General features: G+C 43.4%; 1 protein-coding gene, 1 long non-coding RNA gene and 1 other non-coding gene across 6 annotated transcripts in view; 2 read left to right on the top strand and 1 right to left on the bottom strand.

The window, feature by feature from the left end:
• Window positions 1-23,492, top strand: part of CHCHD5 (coiled-coil-helix-coiled-coil-helix domain containing 5) — a 43,538-nt gene that overhangs the window by 8,167 nt on the left and 11,879 nt on the right. For both annotated transcript variants that reach the window (XR_002078803.2, XR_002078802.2), the window contains exons 4-5: window positions 1,470-1,628; window positions 1,990-2,295. The gene's annotated coding sequence lies outside the window, so the exon portion shown is untranslated. Of the gene's footprint in view, window positions 1-1,469; window positions 1,629-1,989; window positions 2,296-23,492 lie in introns of those variants that run through there.
• On the top strand, window positions 392-464 carry TRNAK-CUU (transfer RNA lysine (anticodon CUU)). Its single transcript has one exon. It is a non-coding gene; the product is annotated as a tRNA-Lys (tRNA).
• LOC109264616 (uncharacterized) overlaps window positions 20,228-23,492 on the bottom strand; it is a 31,779-nt gene continuing 28,514 nt past the window's right edge. For all 3 annotated transcript variants that reach the window (XR_002078809.2, XR_008418006.1, XR_002078808.2), the window contains one exon: window positions 20,228-22,502. This is a non-coding gene — a long non-coding RNA (uncharacterized LOC109264616). The remainder of the gene's footprint in view (window positions 22,503-23,492) is intronic.

Raw genomic sequence — 23,492 nt, 5'->3', positions numbered from 1 at the left:
GGGGAGGGACAGGTGGCGGTGTATGGGGACGTGTGCAGATGCTGAAGTGGTTGAGTGAGCCGATGACCCTCAGGATTCTGAGGAGGCAGAAAATGGCAGTCAAGGGAGTGCAGAGGTGAGGAGGTAGGGTTTGTTAAGCAGAAAGCAGATGTCCAGCAATCTCCATTTCACCTTGGTGGTTGAACTGAGGATCTGTGCTTGCCTTCGAATATACTGACTTTGTTGATAAAGTCATCAGAATAAGAAATAAGTATTTCAGTCAGTACTTCCCTTCAGTGGGCAAGCAAGCACCTTATTTATGCTGTGAAAAGCTTTCAGTCAGAATATGCACAAATAGAACCAGATTCTCTAAGGAAGTTTATAACCCTGAAAGAAAGCAAGTTGGCAGGGCACCTGGCTGGCTCAGTTGGTAAAGCATGTGACTCTTGATCTCAAGGTCATGGGTTCAAACCCCATGTTGGGCATAGAGCTTTAAAAAAAAAAAAAGAAAAAAAGAAAGAAAAAAAAAAGCCAGCTGGCTTCTACCATAAAGTATGTTGCTTTTAAAAAGTCTGAGCCCACACCCTACAGCAATTAAATCAGAATGTTTTAGGGTGAGACCCAGACTTTGGTATTAAAAAATATATACCAAGGGGCACCTGGCTGGCTCAATCAGTAGAGCATGTGACTCTTGATCTCTGGGTTATGGATTCAAGCCCCATGTTGGGCATGGAGCCTACTTTAAAAAAATGTATATACTGATTTGAAAATCTATTTCAGTGTGCAGGCAAGGATGAGAAGTGCTGTCCTACTGGAATTTCTCAATTTTGGTTGACTGTGTTTTATAATATTAACGTGCTTGGAATTAAGGTTTGAAAGCTGTTGAGCCTATCTGGAAGCCCCTGATGACACAGAGAGCTGACGAGTGTCACAGTAGTCTTTCTTTTTTAACCCAATAAATATTTGCCAGTGAGGTGGTGACGTGAAACAAGGTCAGACCCAAATAATTTGAATCCGTTCTTTCTTCTCTGATGGGCCAGACATTATGGGATGCATGGTATGTCAGGTCAGCTGGACAGAAGGAAAGAGTGTCACTTTGAAAAGTATTAAGAAGCGGCAAAAGCGTCAAGGATGTGGGGCACCTGGGTGGCTCAGTCGGTTGTGTGGCCGACTTCAGCTCAGGTCATGATCTCCTGGCTTGTGAGTTTGAGCCCCGCATCGAGATTTGCGCTGACAGCTTGGAGCCTGGAGCCTGCCTCAGATTCTGTGTCCCTCTCTTGCTCTGCTCCTCCCCCACTCATACTCTCTCTCTCTCTCAAGAATAAAAAAAAAAATTAAAAAAAATGCCAAGGACATGGACAAGATTGTGTAACAAAGGGATCTGCCCTCCTGAGGCTCCCAAGGGCAGATGCCTGGACGGTTGATGGAGCTGCTCTTGCTGCAGAGTGTGGGCAGATAGTCTAGTCCAAGGCAAATCTCGTACTTTCCAGGAGAAGCCACTGAGAATAACACCAGGACTGTGGAGGAGCAGTGCACGGTGCTGGTGAGGAAAAGGGGGATATGCAGACCAGAAAATGAAGACCAGAACAACCCCAAGCATCTGTACCCAGCAGAGCACAAGTCCCATGGAACCAGGCCCAGGCAAACGTGTATGTTCTTAAGATACATAAATGAATGTTCATTTATTTTGAGAGAGAGAGAGTACACATGAGCATGAGTGGGGGAGGGAGAGAGAGAGAATCCCAAGCGGGCCCTGTGCTGACAGAGGGTTCAATATGAGTTGAGTTTGGGGCTCACTCCCATGAATCATGAGATATGACCTGAGCCAAAATCAAGACACTTAACTGACTAAGCCACCCAGGCACCCCTTTAAATGAAAGACTTAAAAAAGAGAATGTAAACCCAATAGTACTGATTAAAAAGCAAATTATCTACGTTGAAGAAAAAATAACGACATATTTTTTTCTTCTGACAATACGGTAAGTTTGCTTTTTCTCTTTCCCTTTACAGTAAGAATTCTCTAAACTGCCTGCAGTCTTGAGGACACCCTTCTTTTCTTCTATGTGGTGGTGAAACCGAAAATCCTAATTATTCCATGATCAGTGCTTTTGTCAAGAGGATGCTGAGCTTGATGTCATCACATCGGACTGACACCAGGAATTAGTGTGATGTGGGCTTGCTGAGCTGCGCGTCAAAGCAAATTTTACATAATGAAGTAAAAGCGATCAAGTAAAAAAAATCTCATTAAATGCGTCTGTGAATTTTGAGGAAATGGAAATGACCAAAATGCACATTATGAACACCTCAATGTCACAGGTAAGTAAATTACATCTCTGTTTTAGCAATGTTGTACAGAAGATGTCCAGGATGTCTAACAAGTAAGGTCTTTTCATTTTCCTTGCTAAGAAACAGAGACTGAATGGGATGGGTTGCATGCCCGCCAAATATGCAAAGAAATAAGAAAAGTCTAGTTTGTCTTTGGATAAAGGATCAGCAATCTTCTACGTCTTCTGTGATTGCATTGCAGTAGTCATAGGAGTTAAGAAAGTTGATTGAAACTCCATTTTTCGAATCGAAGTACCTGAGAGCTAGGGGGCACGTTTGTTGTTGCTGCCACGCTGCAGTGGACTAACTATAGGAAGACTAACTATAGCATGAATAACCAACTACAGGAAGACCTGACAGAATCGGTTTTGCACCCTAGGGGGCCAACACATCTGTTTCCAGAATTTCCCCCTTTTGTTAGCCCACAGGACATTTGAGCTGCACTATCTGAATCTGGAAATGTGCAATATCTGAATCCTTAAGGGAAGGATACTGTATGATAATGCCTGCTTGTTTGTGTGGTGTGCCCACCCCAGTTCAGTGGCGGCTAGTTTCCACTGAGCATTGGTGTCTTTGGGGGAGACCGAAAAGCCCCCATTTTTGATAGATTTAGAAGTACTTGCCTGTCTTATCCTGAACTTGTGAGATTCAGTCTCCGTGGGTGCTTTCGTGTCTGCGCACCGTGCGCGAGCTCACATTCCTCTCTGCGCAGTTGCTTTCCTAACCCAGTTATACGCATCCTCCCATTTGTCATTCACCTGCCTCAATCACCGGATCTGTGTTTCAGTGACGTCTATGTCATGCTCGTGTTGTTACGTAATCATTCTCATTTTCATTGTCTGAACTCCTAGAAAACACAGTCACGCTACTCAAAGTGCTGAAAGTTAGACTAGTGTGGTCTCTCTAGAGAGCACAACAGTTAACCCACAGTCGAAGACAAACTGTTGGCGCCCCCGGGGGGCTCCATTGCTTGGGCGTCTGACTCTTGATTTCAGCTCAGGTCATGATCTCAAGGTTTGTGGGATTGGGCCTGGCGTCTGGCTCTGCATTGACAGTGTGAAGCCTTCTTGAGATTGATTCTTTCTCTCCCGCTCTCTCTCTGCCCCTCCTCTCCACATGTGCACACGCTCTCTCTCTCTCTGAAAGATAAATACACATTAAAAAAAAAAAAGACTATTAACACACAACTACAGTGCTCCTCATTTGCACACATAAGTCCTATCATTCAGAGTGATGTGGCCACGCATGATTCATTATTTTGAGTCACAAAATATAGACCAGGGGTGGGGTGGGGGTGGGGACAGCAACAACAACTATGGAAAGTAGTCAACTTCTGAAGTTCAGTCTCCACTCAGACTTTTCTCCCAAACTCCACGCTTGCAATCAACTGCCTACCCAGTGTCTCTGTTTTGATGTCTTGAAACTTCTCAGCCTTACCAAGTTCAGACCTGAGCCCCCGATGCTGCTCCTAGAACCACTCCACCTTCAGCCTTCCCTAATTCAGGTGGTTCCATTCTTCCAGCTCTTCAGGCTGGCTTGGAAGGCTCCTTGATTCCTGTTTTCTTAGCAGCCAGTGCGGTAGGAGATCCTGTTGGCCCCATCTTCAAACAGAGCCACACTTCCTGTTATCAAATCCAGCACCAGCCACTGTCACTCTCCCTGGGTTTCTGCAGCAGCCTCCTCCCTGCTCTCCCAATTTCTACTCAGCTCCCACCCCTGGGCAGGTTCTTAGTACGATGACCAGAGGGATCCCTTTGAATATGTAAGTCAGAATAGGGGCTCCTGGGTGGCTCAGTCAGTTGACCTTCTGACTTCGGCTCAGGTCATTATCTCAAGGTTTGTGAGTCTGAGCCCCACGTCGGGTTCTGTACTTTCAGCACAGAACTTCAGATCCTCTGTCCCCCCTCTCTCTGCTCCCCCATGCACGCATGCACACTCTCTCTCTCAAAAACAAATAAACGTTAAAAAAATTGCTTTAAAATATGTAAGTCAGAATAGATGTCACTTCTCTAAAACTGCCAAGGCACATCATGTTACTCAGAGCAAAAGCCAAAGTCCTTACACTCACCTCTAAAACCTGTGTGATCTGGGCACCCTCCTCATCATTACTTCTGACCTCATTTCCTTCCAGGTTCCCGGCCACATGGAATTCTTCCTGCTCTTTGAACACTGCAGACTTGGCCCTGCCTCAGGGACTTTGCATAATTGTTTCACTGGAAAACTTCTCCCAGATAAACATGTGACTGTCACCTCTAGGTCTTTTCTCAGATGTCACCTTCTTTCCATCCGACTTAGCATAGACACCTACCTCTTACCCTGAACTTCTTCACCCCATCGCCTCTTTTCATATAAGGCACTTATTTATTGGGCTTACTGTTTATTGTCTGTCTCGTCCACCAGAATGGGGCAAGAATTTTTGTCTCATTTGTTCCCTGGTATATTGAATGCATTTAGAATCGTGTCTACTACATAGTAGGTGCTCAATAAGTGTTTTAGAATGAATGAAGAAGGTGGTCACCATCCTCTGTTTGGATTATATCCTGGGAAGTGCGGCTGTAGTTGTCGTGAGGTACAGGGTCCCCAGAATAGTGGTGAGTGGCGGGCTGAGGTCAGGGGCCTAGTGGTCACCTGCAGCTATGTCTCACCTCCTACCCTAAATGGTGCTAGCCAGGTTGATCAAGGTTGCAGCATTGTCTGGGGAAGAAGGTTCAGAGGAAATATAAGTATTAGAAGACAATCAGATCCCTCAAAGGTGGTCAGATAAGCGGAGTGATGGCAGAAGGTTGTGCTAGGTTGGGTGGTAGAGAATGCCCTTTGAGAAGATGACGTTTGTTTGTTTTTTAAATGTTTATTTTTGCGAGGGATGAGGAGGGGCAGAGGCAGAGGGCGGTGGGGGGAGGGGGGGGTGCGGGGCACAGAGGCTCCAAAGCAGGCTCTCCACTGGCAGCAGAGAGCCCAATGCGGGACTCGAACTCAGGAACCCTGAGATTAAGACCTGTGCTGAAGTTGGATGCGTAACTGACTGAGCCACCCAGGTGCCCCGAGAAGATGACATCTGAGCAAAGGACTTGGTGACAGGTCCTGGGTGTGTGGGTCAAATCCTAGTTAGGAGGGGGGGGAGGCAGCAATGGGATATGATAAGTTTATTTCTCTGCTTGACAAGTAATACTCTAGAGCTCAGAGTCCTCCATGTGACCCTCTGTACCCATTGAGCAGATGAAGGAAGAGAGAAAGCTTGAGGACCACGGGGAGAGTTTTTAGAGGCCAGCTCTAGCTGTGCTGCTGTATATCACTACTGCCATCAACCAGAACTCAGCCCTGCTTCAGCGCAAGGCATGCCGAGAAATGTGGCCTACCTGTGTGCTCCAGAGGAAAAGCGAGTGAGCACTCGGCCTCGTCTCTGCCACACTAGAGACCTTGCACAATTCGGGGCGGATACTCAGTGTGAAACACATGGAGCAAGGGGCATCCACTGGTGTGGATGGAGGAAATGTGTGGCCTAGAGCAGCCTTTGTGGAAGGGAATGTGGAACTGTCTTGCTCCATCTATCAGAATTTATGCGACAGAAACGTGCGTACAAACATGAATGTACAGGAAAGACCTTGCAGTATAGTTTTTAATAATGAATAGTTGGAAACATTGGACAAATAATGGTTTGTCTATAAAATGGGATACATATAACTTAGAAATGAAGATAGATCTCCTTATATTATCATTTGAACATATGTCTAGCGAAATGCAAATTATAATATCTCAGAATATTCATACACTAATTTTAAAAATAAGCAATACTTGCATGTGGCCCCAAATTCCAAAGGTACAAAAGGCTGTGCATTGCACAGTCTTTGCTCATGCTTTGGGTCACTGAGTTCCTGTCTTTGCAGGCACCTAGTGCTACCAGTTGCTTGTATCTCCTTGCAAAGCATCTTACACATACACCAGCAAACGCATTTATATGGGGGCACACTCCCCCATATATATGTCTGTGTATTTTTATTGCCCCCTTTTTTATACAAATGCTAACTTACTATACATGTTCTTCTGCACCTTCCTTTTATCACTTAAAGATTTAACTTGGCAACCATTCCATATCACTACATAAATAATTCTCTCGTTCTTTTTATGGCTTCATCATATTTCCATATATGGATATACAAAAGGAATTACTTTTAAAAATAAGTATTTTTACATAGAACTGTATAAAAGATATCCTCAAACTTCATAGCTCTTGCAGAAGTCAAATGACGTCCATGTGGTTATACTTTTTCCGTCCTCATCCCTGCAGCTCTGGACGGCTGACCCCTGACAAGGACTCTCTCCTTGATCAAATTTTAATCAGGTTCCTCTGGGCCTCTCTTTGACTAAATCTCAGCTTTGACCCCCCCATCCTGTGTCTGGCCTTCCCAGCCCAGTCTCAGCAAAGAATTCTACGAAGTCGGTTTAGTGAGAATCTCCTCATCTTTGACATCTACTCAAATTCCTCACGCCCTACCTTTGATTCTTGGTAAAGGCAAGAATCGTTGATGTCCCCTCTTAGTAATTTTCCATCCACCGACACTCTGTTGGCTGTACATCCCCACTTGGCCTTGGATTCAGAGTTGAGCCAGATCTTGCTCCCCGGTTGCCATATCCCTATTGCAATAGCCCGAATAAAGTCTTCCTTACTGTTTTAACAAGCGTCAGATGATCTTTTCTTTAACTGCCCTACTACTTTCTTGAACCCCTTCTTCCTTTGTCTTTCTTCACACACACTCTGCAGGTCTCCTCCTCCTTCTCTGGCTGTTCCTCCTCCTTCTCCCACCCAGCCATCATGTGGTGGTATTTTTCAAGGCCTAAACCCCATCTCTTCTATTCTCTACTCTCTGCAGTGATCTCATTCATTATAGAGCATATTAAATCACTGGCTCGTAGATAGTTATCACTAGCCCAGGCCCCTGCCGTGGGCTTTCACTTGACTGCATAGACTTTTCTTTAGATTTCTTTTTTTTTTTTTTCCTCTTAGATTTCTTGACGGGAACACTCAGCCCCAAGCTGTCTTCCCAAGCTTGTAATTTCCCTCGGCCGCCACGCTCTCTTTTGCTACAGCGTCGTGGACCCTGGGCCCGGGGTGCTTTTGCTCTCGATGGCTCAGTGTGCTGAGTTAATTGCTACTCATCATTCAGACCTGAGCTCAGTCAGTCCAGAGCCCCTCAGAGTCTTCCCTGTCCCTGCCCTCTTCACAGGCCCAGATTCCACTTCTGTGTGTTTTCATAGCAATACCTAAACCTCTCATTCGTGACCTCCCTTGAAAAAGGAAACATCGGGGCGCCTGGGTGGCTCAGTCGGTTGAGTGTCCGACTTCAGCTCAGGTCACGATCTCGCGGTCCGTGAGTTCGAGCCCCACATCAGGCTCTGGGCTGATGGCTCAGAGCCTGGAGCCTGCTTCCGATTCTGTGTCTCCCTGTCTCTCTGCCTCTCCCCCATTCATGCTCTGTCTCTCTCTGTCTCAAAAATAAATAAATGTTAAAAAAAAATTAAAAAAAAAAAAAGAAAAAGGAAACATCAGGCAGATCTGGGTTGAGAGGTACCATGTGAAGTGACTGTTTTGGACTCTTCAAAAACATCAGTATCATGAAAGAAAATACCCACGGAACAGTGCTTGATTAAAAGAGACTGAAGAGATATTACCCTTGTGCGGGCAGTCTCTCAAAGCCATTATTTGGACAGTTGGGGACATTTGAATAAGGACTGGATATTGGATAAAAGTATTGAAGAAATGTTAAGTGTCTTGGGTTTGATAATGATATTGAGTTAACATAGAAGAATGTCCTTCTTAGGAGATACATGTTGAAGTGTGTAGGGTTGAAGTCTCATAACTTACTGTCAAGCAGTTCAGGAAAAAAATGTGTGTTTATATATGCCTATACCTATATCTAAGTTTAGATATGTGCCTATACCTATCCTTCATATACATGTATATTTATACATAAGTACATGTATATATACATGTTACATATAAACAGGTATCTACAGCTATATCTGTCTAGAAAGAACAAATATGGAAAAAGGCTGAGAATTGATGAATCGAGGTGAAGGGTATGCTGTACTGTACTTGCAGCATTTTGTAGGTTTGAAATTTTCCAAAATAAAACGTTGGGGGGAAATGAATGATCACATAAAGTACAAGAAGCGTTGGAGAAGAACTTCTTGATGACTGTTGTTCAGGCCATCATCATCCTCTTTTTTTTTTTTTTTTTTCAGTTTATTTATTCATTTCGAGGGGGAGAAGGGCAGAGAGCGAGGGGGACAGGGAGAGGGAGAGAATCCTAAGCAGACTCGGCACTGTCAGTGTGGAGCCCAATGCGGGGCTCAAACTCATGAAACGTGAGATCATGACTTGAGCTGAAACCAAGAGTCAGACGCTTAACCGACTAGGCCACCCAGTTGCCCCTATCATCCTCTTTGTTTTTAGCTACAGTCCAGAAAAATTGCTTTTTCTAAAAAAAAAAGAAAAAGAGAAAGAAAAAAAAATCTAAGACACAATATAAAGTACAATCCAACTGATAACACCTTAACTTAAATGGCTCAACATCATTTCAATCCAGTAGCCTTACAAACTCTGGATAACATCATTTTCTTAATCAAATATTCCAACTCTACTTGGCCAAGTACCACTCACACATTCGTCTTTCAAAAAGAAATTAAAAGGAAAAAGATTTGGTGGCATTATTGTTGCTGCCCAGTATCTTAAGCCTTGACTATATACAATTCCCCTTTTGTTCATTTTATTTTACTTATTTATTTATTTTTATTATTATGTTTATTTTGAGAGACACAGAGAGAGAGACAGAGGGAGAGAGTGAGTGGGGGAGGGGCAGAGAGAGAGGGAGACACAGAATTGGAAGCAGGCTCCAGGCTCTGAGCTGCCAGCACAGAGCCCGACGCGGGAGTCAAACCCATGAGTGTGGGATCATGACCTGAGTCGAAGTCGGACGCTCAACCGACTGAGCCACCCAGGCGCCCCTCGTTTTGCTCATTTTAAAGATGAAACAAGGACTCTGTTAATCTTGTGCTAGTCTTGTCTGGGGAGGGACAATGCTTCACCCTTGCGGTGATCCCTCACACGGTTCCCATTTTCTGCATATGCAACCATTTACTCAGATGCAGATCCTGTAGCTTACATCATGTCATGTTTATGAGCTCTGCACACTGGTTGCATCCTTCAGGCTTTTAATTCCTTGCAGTTCACCCCTACAGTTTCCTGAACCATTGCGTGTGAAGAAGAGAGTTGGTTTTCTTCTTTTTGTTGTGAAGGGATTACCCACTCCCCACCCCTTGACTGCCATAGCACTGAATGGAGAATTCAACCTTCTTTCCCAACAAGATAGGAAAGGGGGAAGGCATGATAATAGGAGGACAGAAATACCACGGTTTTTTTACCCACCAAATTAAAATTTTATATTTCCGCTTTTTCTGATCAGATGCCTGTCCTCTATTCAATTGCATGTATGTACCTGTGACAGATCTTAATTTAACTTTTAAGTGTTCCTTGAGAATTTGGGAATTTTATGACAGCATTTTATTAATGTCCTCTAAGTCCGAAATTTTCATTAGAGGATGTTGGTTTTTGTCTCTCATGAATTTATGGATTCACATCATGCACAGGAAAAAATTATGTGGATGTTCTTCCTCATGGGGAGATGCCTTTCCTGCCCCTGCTCCCCAGGCTGCCATGTGCATGGGGCTTTCCTAGGCATCAAGGCCACCTTGGTTTGGAGAAATGCCAGAGGTGGAAGCATCAGCTGGGCCATGCTTTCATTCTACTTGTCTACATTTGATTGAAGTCCAAGAAAATTTCAGTTCATGGAGAAGACATCTCATAATCTGTGTTCATGGAGAATAACACCAAGTGGAATCACCTTGAAACAGGCTTGTAATAGCTGCACAGAGCAACATGGCCTTCCCCCCACCCGCATTTTCACATAAAGGGGTCAGATTTCCAGAAGAGTAAGTCTGCCTATTGTTTTTAAACCACTTTAAACTCATTGTCTTGGTAATGTCCCCAGCCCTGAAGAGAGGCTGAAAGTCCACCTCAACTTGAGCAGATAGTGACCTGGTCTCATTAACTTCCTTTGGGAGGGCTGTTCTCTTACTTGCCATTTAAACCATAGATCCTGAGGCACTGGGTGACTCAGTCCATTAAGCGTCTGACATCAGCCCAGGTCATGATCTCACAGTTCGTGAGTTTGAGCCCTGCATCAGGCTCTGTGCTGACAGCTCAGAGCTGGAGCCTGCCTCGGATTATGTGTCTCCCTCTTTCTCTGCCCCTCTCCTGCTCATGCTCTGTCTCTCAGTCTCTCAAAAATAAATAAATGTTAAAAAAAAAATTCTTTTTTAATACAAAATAAACCATAGGTCTTATCCAGCATTTTGTACCTACCAGATTTGGCAAGGGGAAAAAAAAAAGAGATTAATTGCTTAGATCACAAAGCAGAGTTAGGCAGCTACCAGCTGGCCCCCAACATTCGCAACCAAGGCAAGAGTGTAACGGAGGCCCTGCACCAATACATCCAATATTTACAAAGTCAAAGTGACAAGATGCTAAATGAAATATGTCTTATCCTCCTCCCATGATAAACACATATTTACATTAACAGAATCAAAAAACATGTATAGGGTGCCTGGGTGACTCAGTCACTTAAGCATCCGACTTCAGCTCAGGTCATGATCTCATGGTTCATGAGTTCAAGCCCTTCATGGGGCTCTCGCACAGAGCCAGCTTTGGATCCTCTGTCTTCCTCTATCTCTGCTCCTCCTCAGGTCACATGTAGGTGCATGCACTTCCTCTCTCTCTTTAAAATAAATAAACATTAAAAAAAAACCACCCCAATGTATAAAGCTGTGGCTATAGACGATAAAAGTTGACAGCATATCATAGGGGACTCCATTTAACATTTACTGCTCATGTCTGGGTGATTGATGATGGTTGGAGGAATAATAAAATAAAGACAAGTAGAATTCAGATTTATTAAATATTTTGTTAAATTATTTTTTGCCTTCATTTCAGCAAAATCCCTGACTTGTTAAAATCAGGATTTTTACTGAATTTGAGAAGAAGCAAGAAACTGGGTGCTAAGTGGGTGCTTTTCACTCTTGTGAAATACATTGTTACGCAAGAACCCATGGTAGTCACAGTATCATACATTTCTGGTGGGAATGTAAAATGGTGCCACTGCTTCAGAAAACAGCCTGGCACTTCCTCAGAAAATTAAACATGGAGTTACCATATGACCCAGCAATCCCCCTCCTAGGTATATTCCACCCGAAAGAGTTTAAAACACATGTTCACACAAAAGTTTGTGCAAGGGTGTTCATAACATTATTCATAATAGCGCAACAGTGGGAAAAACCCAAGTATTTATCAACTGATGAATAGACAAACAGAACGAGCTATCTCTGTATGATGGAATATTATTCAGCCGTAAATAACAAGGGGTGAGGGGCGCCTGGGTGGCTCAGTCGGTTGTGCGTTCGACTTCGGCTCAGGTCACGATCTCGCGGTCCGTGAGTTTGAGCCCCGCGTCGGGCTCTGTGCTGACAGCTCAGAGCCTGGAGCCTGTTTCAGATTCTGTGTCTCCCTCTCTCTCTGACCCTCCCCTGTTCATGCTCTGTCTCTCCCTGTCTCAAAAATAAATAAACGTTAGGGGCGCCTGGGTGGCGCAGTCGGTTAAGCGTCCGACTTCAGCCAGGTCACGATCTCACGGTCCGTGAGTTCGAGCCCCGCGTCAGGCTCTGGGCTGATGGCTCAGAGCCTGGAGCCTGTTTCCGATTCTGTGTCTCCCTCTCTCTCTGTCCCTCCCCCGTTCATGCTCTGTCTCTCTCTGTCCCAAAAAATAAAATAAACGTTGAAAAAAAAAATAAAAAAAAAATAAACGTTAAAACAAAATTTAAATAACAAGGGGTGAAATACTGCTACATGCTACAACATGGATGAACCTTGAACACATCATGTTAAGTAACAGGAGGTGGTCACAAAGGACTATATACTGTATGATTCCATTTATATGAAATGGCCGGAGAATAGGCAAATCCAGAGACAGAAAAGTAGATTCACGGTTGCCAGGAACTAAGGTGAGGGAGGAACGGGGAGCGAATGCTCATGAGTGTAGGGTTTCTTTTTGTGTGTTTGTTTCGTTTTCCCTTTTTATTTTTATTGTTTTAAATGCTTCAAGTTTTTATTTAAATTCAAGTTAGTTAAAAGTACAGGATTTCTTACTGGGGGTGATAAACATGTTCTGGAATTAGTTGGGATTATTGTACAACTTTGTGAATATACTATAAACCAAATTAATAGGTTGAATTTTAAAAGGTTGAATTTTATGGTGTGTGAATACTATCTCGAAAAAGATTGCTATTAAAAAAGCCCACATGGGGCGCCTGGGTGGCTCAGTCGGTTAAGCGGCCGACTTCGGCTCAGGTCACGATCTCGCGGTCCGTGAGTTCGAGCCCCGCATCAGGCTCTGTGCTGACAGCTCAGAGCCTGGAGCCTGTTTCGGATTCTGTGTCTCCCTCTCTCTGACCCTCCCCCGTTCATGCTCTGTCTCTCTCTGTCTCAAAAATAAATAAACGTTAAAAAAAAAAATTAAAAAAAAAAAAGCCCACAAATTTTGGGGTGCCTGGGTGGCTCAGTCGGTTAAGTGACTTTGGCTCAGGTCATGATTTTGCGGTTCATGAGTTCAAGCCCTGCATCAGGCTCTGTGCTGACAGCTCAGAGCCTGGAGCCTACTTTGGATTCTGTGAGTCCCTCTCTCTCTGTCCCTCCCCTGCTCATGCTCTCTCTTTCTCAAAAATAAATGAACATTAAAAAAAAAAAACTCACAAATTTTAAAAAGCTAGCTCGTTCCCTCCTTCATCCATTCAGTCTGTCAGTCAGATGTTTATTGAGCATCTATAAAGTGTTAGGTAGTGTTTTAAGTGCTGGGATTACCTGTATCAGTGAACAAAACAGACAAAATTCCCGGCCCTTGTGAAGGTGATAAATTAGAAGAGAGCACAAGCAGAAAATTTTAGTTCAAGTGTTAGAAAGAGGATCTGGAAGAAGTAAAATGTTTGCAAGTAAGTGTGTTGTCAAAGATTGGTGGGAAATTTCATAACAGAGTCTCTGTTGAGTCTCTGTTGGGCCCAGAAAAAAACAAAAACAAAAAACAAAAACAATCCTCCTAGCATTCCTGGCAATTATAGTCATGTTCTCAGACTTCAGAAAGCATAGGAATCTCTGGAAAGTCTGAATAAGAATGGAGATTGCCCAGAATTCTGGTTCCTTAGGCCTCTACATTTAATTACACTTTTCATTACAGAGAATTTATTTAAAATTTTTTTTTAATGTTTATTTATTTTTGAGAGAGAGATAGAGTGTGAGTAGGGGAGGCGAGGAGAGAGAGGGAGATGCAGAATCTGAAGCAGGCTCCAGGCTGCTCAGAGCTCAGATGCAGGGCTCGGAGCCTGATGCAGGGCTCAAACTCACAAATGGTGAGATCATGACCTGAGCTGAAGTTGGATGCTTAACCAACTGAGCCACCCAGGTGCCCTCATTATGGAGAATTTAAAACAGATACAAAGGTAGGCTAGAATGGGGAACACCCATCCAGCCCCAGTGACAACTCTGGAAGACCAACTGCAATAAGGACTGAAGGGCCTTTCACCAAGGTTCTCAACCTCATCACAATGGACACTTTAGGCACTATAATTCTCTGCAGGGGCATGGGGAGGTCCCAGGCACTGTAATGTGTTTATCACCATCCTGGCATCTACCCACTAGATAACCAGTGGCATCCCAACCCTCAGTCATGGAAATCAAAAATGTCTCCAGACGTTGTCATATGTCTCCTGGACGAAAAAAATCACTCTTGGTTAAGAACCATCACTTTATTTTTAAAATTAATGTATTACTATTTTCTTGATTGAAGTATAGTTGACACACAGTGTTACATTAGTTTCAGGTGTATGACATAGTGATTCAACAGTTTTATATATTGTGCTGTGCTCACCACAAGTGTAGCTCCCGTGTGTCACCAGGCATTGCTATTACAATACCATTGACTACATTTTCTATGCTGTACTTTTCATCCCCCTGACTTATTCCATAACTGAAAGTCTGTACCTCCCACTCCCCTTCCTCCATTTTGCCCATCCCCCCATCCCCTCAGCTCTGGCAACCATCAGTTTTTTTTCTGTACTTATGAGTTTGTTTCTGCTTTGTTTTGTTTTGTTTTTTTTTAGATTCCACATGTAGGTGAAATCATATGGTATTTGTCTTTCTTTGTTTGACTTATTTCACTTAGCACAATACCCTCTACATCCATCTGTGTTGTCACAAATAGTAAGATCTCATTATTTTTTTATGGTTGAGTAACATTTCATTGTGTATAACATCTTTTTAAAAAATTTTTAATGTTTGTTTTATTTATTTTGAGAGAGAGAGCGAGCAAGCGAGCAGGAGAGAGGCAGAGAGGATCCCAAGCTGGCTCCACACTGTCAGCATAGAGCCCAATGTGGGGCTCGAACCCACAGACTGTGAGATCATGACCTGAGCTGAAATCAAGAGTCGGATGCTCAACCAACTGAACCCCCTAGGTGTCCCTATACCACATCTTATTTATTCATTCATCTCTCAGTGGACACCTAGGTTGTTTCCATATCTTTGCTACTGTAAATAATACTGCAGTAAATACAGGGTGCATATTATATCTCTTCTAATGGGTCTTTTTTGTTTTCTTTGGATAAATACCCAGTAGTGGAATTATTGGATCACATAGTATTTCTAATTATTGAGGAGCCTCCATACTGTTTTCCACAGTGGCAATGCCAATTTAGATTCCTACCCAACATGCACAAGGGAAGAACCATTGCTTTAGATGATATTCTAAGTCATGTTTTTTCTGACTCTTGGCCTGTCCCCATTGGATTAGCCATCGGTTCTGTTACTTAGAAAACTACTGACTCTTTGGGCTGCAGACTAAGAACAAATTGTAGTTCATGACTCAGCATACTGGACACATAGTAAGGACCCTTTCTCTGAGGAGACTGATTGGAGTCAAGGTGCTGGTCCAACCTGTGTGGTCCACATTGCCTCCTGAACCCACAGTCATACTGAACATGGCACTACATCCACCATCCTACATTGGACACAAAGTTGAGGACCCTGCTTCTGATGCAGAAGCCTCCACTACATGCAAGACTTATGACTTCTGCCAAAAATTGGCCCCTTTATTTAACAGTGAAGGAATCCACAGGACAGGGGCATTGGCTCTACCCATTCTTGATGGATTGCCTACATTGGACCTTTGACTCTCGTTTTTTTGGCTTCCAACAGTGCTTCACCATTGTTACACTTTTTTAGGTTATGATGTTGCTGGTCCAGTCTCATTAGCTGACTCTAGGCATACCATTGTGGTGTTTGAAACCAGACTATCATGTATTTGGCTTTCTGGATCATTTGCAGGTTGACAGTGGTGCACCTTTTGTAACAAAGCCTGCAAAGCCACCCAACAAGGGACTGAGAGTCCAAGTATTCAATGAATCTATATGCTCTCTATCATCCACAGGCTTCTGGTATTGTTGAGCTTTGAAACACTCTCCTTGGAAATCAACTCACAAAGATTTCAGACTCTACCTCTCTCATCTCCTCCTTGTCTAAATACCTTAGTAAGGCAGTTTGGTCACTGTGATGTTTTTGTAGTATGTCAGCTTGGCTAGACTAAACCATATTTCTGAATTCCCATAGCTCAGTGTTGGCCTCCTCTGATGGCAGATTGGATACTCATCAGTGTCATAGCATACCAGCCTTTGTGAGGGAAAAGCCATTCTGTTGAACCCAGGCATGGACTCCATTACCCACTATGGCCAAGCCATCTCATACATGGACTATTCCATGTACACTCTTCTCACTTGTACATGGGCCTATTGAGCATTGGCATCACCACCTGATTAAATTTGTGAAAATCTATCATCTGAATTTTGTGCAGGCCAAACATATAAGTTAAATGAAAATATGTTGGGGATCACCAGGTCTGCATCTTTTGAGCTTTGGATGGTGGTGGTTCTGGATGGTGGTAGCAAGAGATAGGGATTCCCCCAGGGATAGGGCATTGATTTTTGGTTGAGTATTTAAGGTAGAGGTGGGGAGGAGCAGTTCTAGAATCTTTCACTTGACCTGTCCCATCACAATAGGCTTTATTCTTTGGGTCAGGAAAGAAATGTGGGGATTTCACCAGCTGGGAAATATATCTGATGTGACTGGGGAAATAACCACAAGATTAGTTCAAGGTCTCACCTGGCCCACTGTGAGATGGACTTCAGCCAAAACTCTATCTGCCGATCTCCATAAGCTCTTTCCTTTCCATTGGATGATGGGGCACTTTGGCTTTCCAAAGATTAGGTTCAGATATGAGGCAATATCCACAATATGGCAGCTAGTGGGATGAGCACAGCTTTAAAAATGACCAGAATCTGATTCTTGACCTCACTTTTTTCCAGTTTTTTTTTTTGGGGGGGGGGGAGGGCAAGGGGAGGAGGAGAAGAGGCAAGGTTTTTAAGCTCTCTGAGCCTGTTTGCTTATCAGTAAGATGGAGCTAAAAATACTTATCAGATTGTTGTGAGGATATGGCAAGACCACTTACATCAAGTGTTTTAAGTGCTGCCTAGAATGTAGTCTAATGACCATGAATACCATTTACTTCTTTTTTAAAAATGTGTTTTTAAGTTTATATTTTGAGAGAGAGAGAGTGAGAGAGCCGGAGAGGTAGAGATAGAGGGAGAGAGAGAGAATCCCAAGCAGGCTCTGCACTGTCAGTATGGAGCCTGATATGGGGCTCGAACTCACCAACTGTGAGATCATGACCTGAGCTGAAATCAAGAGTCGGACACTTTAACCAACTGAGCCACCCAGGCGCCCCCATTTACTTCTTTTGGAAGGAGAGTGCAAACCTGAGTTGTTGTCATTCCTTCATCAATATTTTGATAACTTACATTCCATAGCATTTTGATTTTTCTAATTTAATTTCAAAGGTTTTACATCACTTAATTATTCATAATATTTCTTGAAAGTAGATTTGAGCTGGTACAAACCCCCCTTGAGATTTTAGATACTTAGACCCAGAGAATATAGATGATTTGCTCCTTATTTTCACACGATGAGCCATACAATTTAACTTACATTTTGAAAATACATTTGTACTCCTATCCTAGAACTTAATTTAGCAAGTTATTTCTTTTAAAAGTTGGTGAGAGTGTAAGAAATTTTGCTCCAACCAGAGCTACTAGGAGTATAAACTGGGAAAGCATGTCTGCAAGATTTAATACAACTAAGAAAAATACCAGTAACTTTAATGCAGCAGTTCATCGTCTAGAAATTCATTTATTTTGTCCTTTTTGTAACTTAAGTTACTTACATGGATCTTTCACTTTTAGCCTTTATTTTTCTCTAACATGAGCATTTAGGGCTGTAATATCTAGACAGTGTTTGTGATATGGTAGCATTATCATTGTTTTTCATTTCTGCATCCTAAGTGATTTCCACTTCTTCTTTGACACATGAATATTGAGAAGTTACTTCATGAGGAGATGCCTGGCTGGCTTAGGGGGTAGAGTCTGTGACTTGATCTCAGGGTGGTGAGTTTGAGCCCCACGTTGAGCATGGAACATACTTAAAAATAAATAAAATAGAAGTTATTTCATGAATTTGCAAATATGGCGTTTTTCTACTTTTCTTTTGGTTAACACTTTCTAACTTAATTGAATTATGGTCAAGGAGTGACACCAATCCTTTGAGATTTGGTGAACAATGTTACGTGGGATCTTTTTTCGTAAAAGCTCGATGTGAAATTCAAAACAATGTGTGCTCCACAACTGTTGTTCCATTTTTGCCCCAAAGATAATGCCTTTGGCTGCCAAGTTTAGTCAATATAGTAACATCTTGATCAAAATATTACAGAAAGTGATGTGTAAAATATCCCATGGATAGTAGCATTGTGAATTCCTGCTTGTAGTTCTGCCCATTTTTTATTTATATACAGTATTTTATGCTATTCAGTTAGGTTCACAGAAGTTTGTATTTATTTCATGTTCTGGTGAATTAAACCTTTTATCATAATGGAGTGATCCTCTTTATCTCTAGTAATGCTTTTTTGCCTTAAATTCTATTTGGTCTGATAATAACATAGCCACATCTGCTTTCTTTTCCTTAGTTTGTCTAAATACATCCTTTTGTATTCCTTTACTATAAATCTTTTAAGTGAAAATTTTCAGTTGTTTATATTATGTATATTCTATTATAATTTATATGATAATCAGTGACCCGTTTGGAATACTTTGGTCATCTTCTTTTGTGCTTTATATTTTGCCTTTTCTTCTAGTTCTATTCATCTTTGGCTTCTTTTGTACTGGTGAAATACTGTTATAGAATTCCTTTTTTTTTCCTTTGTACAAGTGTGGGATTTCTATTTCTAGTCTAATAATTCTTACCTTAGGTATTTTGACATTCACAATTAACTTATTAAAGTCCAAAATTAGTGAATAGTTTTACCATCCTTCACATCATGCAAGGATATTTGAATACACTAGCCTCACATCCTCTCCCCCTTATTTTGTTGTTCATCTTGTTATTTTAAGCCTGGCAGACATTTTTATTATGTTTTGCACCACAAGTGTTCTTCATTCTTTCCTTCGATCTTTTTTCTGGATTGCTTTCCATCTGTACTGCAGCTCTGTTGGAGGCAGAGCCTCTACTTTGTTGGCTTGGAATGTCTTCATTTTGCTTTCATTCTTCAAGGGTACTTTTATTGATTGTAAAATTCCAAGTTGACAGTCTGTGAAAAAAAAAAGCATTAACAGGGTGGCTCAAGACCGCTATCTTTAGAAAGGACTGCTTACGAGGATGGCCTGAGGCTGGCATGTGGGTCCTTGGATTTCAGAAGTGTTCCCATCATTCCCTGACTGACAAGAATGGCTTACTGTGTCGAAACTGTACCATATGGTCTATGTTGAACATCTGCTCTCCTACTGGGAGTCTGGAATTTTGATCTGTGCTAGACAGAGGTGCCTACGTTCCCAGTTCCCAGTACAAATCTTACACCCTGAGCCTCTAATGAGCTTCCCTGATGGACAACATTTTACACATGTTGTCACAACTCTGCTGGAAGAATCGAGCGTGTCCTGTGTGACTCCCCTGGGAGAGGACTCTTGGAAGCTTGCACCTGGTTTCCTTTGGACTGTGCCCCACGCACCATTTCCTTTTTTGTTTGTTTTTGTTTGTTTGCTTGTTTTTTGTTTTGCTTTATGTCTTTTTACTATATGGAATGAGTCCGACTATACGAATTGCTGAACCTGAAGGAGTCCTGACACACCGTCATTTCACCTCAGAACACTGGGTATATTCCATCATTTTCTGGCTTCCGATCTTGCTGGTGAGAAGTCAGCTGAAAGTCTAGATGCTATCCTGATACTCTCAGCTCAAGCACAGTGGCTGTCACACGGTGGGAACTCAAATACTTGCCCAAAAATGGTGAAGGAAGGGATTCTACAAGAAGAGGCCTTAGAATGTTAAATACCCAGAGACATTCCTGCTCATCATAACTTGTGACCCAGGCTGCCTGAAGGATTACTCGGGCCTGGAATTGAGCAAGAAGCTTTCTCCAGGAAGAAAGATTCTTTACAACACATAAATAGGGGCACCTGGGTGGCTGAGTCGGTTAAGCGTCCAACTTTGGCTCACGTCATGATCTCATGGTTCGTGAGTCTAAGCCCCGTGTCGTGCTCTGTGCTGACAGCTCAGAGCCTGGAGCTGCTTCGGATTCTGTGTCTCCCTCTCCCTCTGCTCCTCCCTGCTTGTGCTCTGTCTCTCTGCCTCTCAAAAATAAACAGTGAAAAAAAAATTCTTTTTAAATACAATACATCAATACATATATACATACAAAAAATTATTTTAGAGGAACTTGGGCAGCTCTGAGGCACCTGTGGGGTCTGCTGGACTCACAGGTCAATTGTGGGAGGCACAGGCTGAGAGCCTTAGAGGCTGAGGGTCAAGGATTCCTAAGATACCTGTGATGCAGCGAGTGGAGTTTAAGGGCCAACAGGTGGAAGAAGTTGGAGGTCCCTGCTTAGTTTTAGGTGAGAAAGAGCAAGTCTCTTGTTTGGAATGGCTGGGAAGGAAGGTACAATAAATGCAAAATCTGCAGGACAGGGTCAAAAAGTGGGCCAAGTCGGTCTTGGAGAGAGGCTAGGAGGCTTGTGGAAGTAACCCCTTTCATTGCTTCCAAGGTCTCTTGCCCCAGTCCATCCTGAGGGAGGAAAGGAGTGCCAGAAATGAGTACAGATTCCCAGAGCTTGTGTTCCAAAAGGGAGCTCAACATTATGTTGCATATGACTGCAATTCTCTGTAAACACTTTTAGTTGGTCTACTCCTGCTCTTCACCCTGCAAGATTTTTTTTTTTAACCTAACCCAGACTTGCTCTCAGGGGTCCTAATTCCACCCCAAGGCATTTTTGACAACAACCAGAGGTTGGGAGAGTTATACCCTGGGGCAAGATTGTAAATGGCCCCTGATCGGGATGCAAAACAGCCATTTGCCAGATCAGACTGCGTACTGCATTCCTGATAGCCTGTTAAGCTCAACCAAGAAACATCTTCTGGACACCTCTCAGGCAAAGCCGTGATAACCAACCACTGGGGCTACCCTTTGGTTGTGTTCACAGTTGTTTACTTGCCTTCTGCTAGGATACATCTGGTTTGTGCAGGAACCAGATGTGATTTAAAAGGGGGTATGATAGGCACCTCCACCTGCACATTCTTTCATCTTTATGGGTGACACTAATTTGTTAGGCCAATCCCCCCTGGGATGGAATATGGTTTTTGACATACTATTTTGGTCAGGGGAGGCAGTTTCAGAGGCTTCCGCTTGACTTTTCCCCCTATAGTGGTTCTTCCCCACAGGCTGAGGACCATATGGGGTTATTCTGATTGGGAAACATGTCCATTCCAGTGATCTATTTGTGGATCAGGGAAATGAGCATCCGGTGGATCTATGGGCACAGTGGGTCCACTATGACTTGGCCTGGCCCAGATGCCATGTATGAGCTGGGTTCCATAATGATGATACTTCACGTCTCTGCTTCTCAGTGTTAACTCATCCTGTGTCCAACAGGCCTTGAAATATCTGGTTATTCTCCTTTCTTCTGAGGTCCCTTTAGAGGTCCATTTGGAGAGGGACCATCACTACCATATACATTTGCCATGACATTGTAGGATCCTTCCTTATGCAGCTCAGCCTCCCTTCAGTCAGAGGTCTGATGGGCAACTGATCATAATTTTTTACTGGGATGGCTGCCTTGAGCCTTTATCATCCATCTGATTCCCTTTAGTTGTATAAATTAAGCTATATCTTGCCCCCTAGGAATACTATGTTCTAATACCATCTCCATAATTCTCTATGGGAACAGACTCCTCTGGCTGCTGTGAATTACAACTGTTCTTGTCATGTATTATAGTAATCTTACCCACCTTGCGGCTGGCAGTGGCGTGCCATCACTGGCCTCTATTATTTTGAGATTCTGTCATCCTCATCAGAATTAGAAGCGTACTTCTTTCTGCACGGGCATCTCCCATCAGCCCTGGCCTAGAGAGGAGCAGCCACTGGACTTTTTACCCATGCTGGTGGCCATATTCACTAGCACATTCCTTATCACTTGGGAAAAATAGAATGTTCTTCAGGTCCTCCTGTGGACCACAGCCGCCTGGTGGGTTTTCTGTCCTCAGTAGCCTGTCTACACCAGCATGCCCACTTCTCTGAGTCTTTTGATCCCTTCAGCCACTATTTGCCATGGCAGTGCTGGCAGTTCTGTTTCATTTAGTGCAAGCCATTGCTTTTTCTAAGCTTCCATGAGCCAACCAAGTAGAGCATAAATACCACTGCCTGCTCCTTGCCAGGGTGTTACATCCTGTACCACATAGCAGTGCTCCCAATTCAATCCACTCTCCATCCAACTTCATGGTTTGCCTCCTTTGATGCAACACAAGGAGAATCCAGTCCCATGTCAATTCTCCAACTCCTGCTGGACTCACTGGCCATGTCCTGCAGTTCCACTGGTGTTCGATTCCTTCTCCCACTTGGTAGGCCTGCTGTCTTCCCGCTATGGCCAAGAGGACTGCAGTGTGGTTGCTCCAGCTGGGAGGGATCAAGACAAGGTAAGGCCTGGCTGACGGGTTTAGCGGGCAAAGAAACAATGAGCTACTTTTTCAGATTGGGCACTTTATTACTTATATAGAGAGTGAAAGTGTGAGCAGTCAGAAGTGCCAGATCCCTATGGCCCTTGTGCAGGGTGACAGCAAAACAAAAGAGGCCAGATGACAGCAATGTGGATGATGGATGGCACCGTGCCAGACTGCGGCTAAGGATGTGCGATGTGGCAAGAGCGGTGGTAGGCAGAATTTGAAGGTGGCCTCCAAGATTCCCACCCCCTGCCGTAATGTCCTGTCTAATCCTCACCCCTTGAATGTTGGTGCCAACTCTATAAACTATAGCCAGCGTTTTATAGTCTGTGGTGGTCCTCATAGGAGGGTGAGACCTAAAGTCCCATGCCTCTCTGGAACCAGGGAGGCAGATGATAAACTGTCTCATGACAGCTCCTCAGAAGACTGCCTATCTTGTCATAGTTTAGGGGGTTAGAAGGTGTTCCTCCACGACATGCATCAGACTTCAGTTTAGCCTTGCCTACGTGGGCTATGTGGAGACATGCAAGGTTGCCGGGGCACTATAGTGGAGATGTTTTACCTCACCACCTCTGTACCTCCATATATCATGGCTAAGAATTCTTTTTAGGGGCTCTTGGCTGGCTCAGTCAGGGAGCATGCAACTCTTGATCTTGGGGTTCTGAGTTTGAGCCCCACACTGGGTGTAGAGGTTACTTAAAAAACAAAATGAAAAAAAGAGAAATATAAACCACGCCATCAAATACTATAGTTAGTTGTACTGATAAGAGCTTAGACCAAATCCTTTTTCCTTACTTTAGGCAACAATGAATGAGAATGGCCACCTCCGTAACTCCTCGTAGGACAACCAGGCTGACTTACAAGAAGATGGATGGCAACCAGTCTTCCCTTCCAGGCCCAGGCCAATTTAACATGTCATTAATTTCAGTGCCAGAAGAGGTGTTGG

The sequence above is a fragment of the Panthera pardus genome, unplaced genomic scaffold (genome assembly GCF_024362965.1).
Source record: "Panthera pardus isolate Hobbes unplaced genomic scaffold, ASM2436296v1 HiC_scaffold_26, whole genome shotgun sequence".
NCBI lineage: Eukaryota > Metazoa > Chordata > Mammalia > Carnivora > Felidae > Panthera > Panthera pardus.
Note: the sequence above shows the minus strand (reverse complement) of the source record. Positions and strands in the feature narration are given on the sequence as shown.